We start from the raw sequence: 2,121 nt of genomic DNA, 5'->3' as shown, positions 1-2,121 counted from the left end.
GTTGCCTCCACTACTCCTGGCCAGGAGAAGGATCTGGATACATAAAAGCAGGGGCACCACACAGGGGTCCTTGTTATCCCTGGACTCAGTAGTCGAGTCCCCCAGTCACATCACTTCCTCAGGGCAGTGAGAGTCAACACAACACTGCTTGCTAAGAAACGTGCCATCTGTAAATGTGGTGCCCAGCAAACCCCTTCTGCTAAACTCTGGTGTTTGTCTTTGCCCACTTACACAAAACTCAGACAAACTGATCGCAAAATCAAAATGCAAATTGTACTAAAGTTACAGGATTTCAGGAAGTGAAAATGATGCTGAAGAAGCCTTCCAATTCTGTGCAAAGCCACTGACAGAGAAGGATCTGGCCATTCTTGATTTGAAGGGAAAAAAAGGACAAAGGTGATAACACAGCAGACACTCAAAAGGGAATGATTTGAGTGTCGTGGATTAACGAACACCTTTGTGAAAATGTATGAAGACTTTGGATCATTTTGCAAAAAAATGACACCTGGGAAGATCATGCTGTGAAAATTAACCACAAAGAATGGTTACAGAGTGAGTCATTGCACAATTTTCTGCTGAAAAATTTATACCCCCAAATCAACATTTGATTCATTCTTTGCTCAAAGATTACAGATGGTATTATAGTCATAGATTAAAACACAAGATAAATTAATTTTAATAAATTGGAATACCATTTATAAGTTTTAAGACAAATTTAAGCTTTAAGATGAATTCCACATCTTTTTAGTTTTTACCATTTACTAAGAAAGGAGATCCCTGCTTAACATAGGTCCATTTAAAGCACTAATTTTCCTTAACACAGGTCCATTTAAAATGGGCCTTTTCTAGCACTAATTTTCCTAGGATGAATGGACCTGGTATAACCCAGGTGAGGTCCCAGGATCCCCAGGACAAAAGGCAGACATTCTTTATGTTATGATTCAGAGCTGCTGAGATTCATCACTTGCATGCATTTGCCCAGAATAAGTGAGCAGGGGAAACACACACACACACACACACGAGAGAGAGAGAGAAAGAGAGAGCAATCAGGAATCAGTTGCCCTGAGCTCTCACCCTCAGGTTCCAGGTGGGACCAGCCTCTCCAGGTCTCTGTTACCTTGGTAGGGAGGGCTTTCCCAATATGAGTGGCTTCTCCATGGCAAAGGACCATTGGTGGTTGGAGAGAAATTGTTCCAGGAGGACTGGACTCAAGCTCAAATTACCAGGGCTTCAGGACTTGGACCTAAGAGGGATAAAAATCGGAGCCAAGTAGGCAGCACTGGTTTGGCCTCAAGCATGTCCCAGAATCTGAGAACAGAGCTCTGCATGTACCAGGCAGTGTTCTGGCCCTACCCTCATCCACCACCCCATGTGCAAGGAGAGGGGCCACCTGGGGGCTGAGAGCCAGCAGCGAGTCCAGAAACGCCCACTAGCAACGGGAACTCAAGGAGATCAAACCAGTCCATCCTAAAGGAAATCAACCCTGAATGTTCACTGGAAGGACTGATGCTAAAGCTGAAACTCCAAAACTTTGGCCACCTGATTCAAAGAACTGAGTCCTTGGAAAAGACCCTGATGCTGGGAAAGATTGAAGGCAAAAGGAGAAGGGGCGGGGAAGACAGAGGATGAGATGGTTAGATGACATCATCAATTCAGTGGGCATGAATTTGAGCAAACTCTGGGATATAGCGGAAGACAGAGGAGCCCGGCGTGCTGCAGTCCATGAGGTCGCAGAGTCGGACACAACTTAGCGACTGAATGACAATAAACAGGAACTCTGTTCTTTTACAGGAGCCTGATGGAAGCAGCCTGCCTGCCTCTTGGTCCAGGCCCCAACCCCGAGAGGGAGGCCCCGTGGGCAGAGAAGCACAGGTGGAGATGCTGGCACTGCCCCAAGAGCACCCAGTGCCTGCTGGGACCCCAGGCAACCTGAGTGCTGGTGGAGGGCTCCCTGCAAGGCCCACACATCCATCACTCCTCCTGTCCTCTGGCTGCCTGCATCTCTGGAAATTGGCTGGAGCAATCGCTCTAAGGATCCTCAACAGGGGGACAGCATTAAAGACAAGAGAGCTTTGAAGCAGCATCTCTGACTCTAGATGGCGGCGCAAATGACCGGCCATT

The sequence above is a fragment of the Bos indicus x Bos taurus genome, chromosome 26 (assembly GCF_003369695.1).
Source record: "Bos indicus x Bos taurus breed Angus x Brahman F1 hybrid chromosome 26, Bos_hybrid_MaternalHap_v2.0, whole genome shotgun sequence".
In the NCBI taxonomy this organism is placed as follows: Eukaryota; Metazoa; Chordata; class Mammalia; order Artiodactyla; family Bovidae; genus Bos; species Bos indicus x Bos taurus.
The sequence above is the reverse complement of the archived record's forward strand: the minus strand, read 5'-3'. Positions refer to the sequence as shown.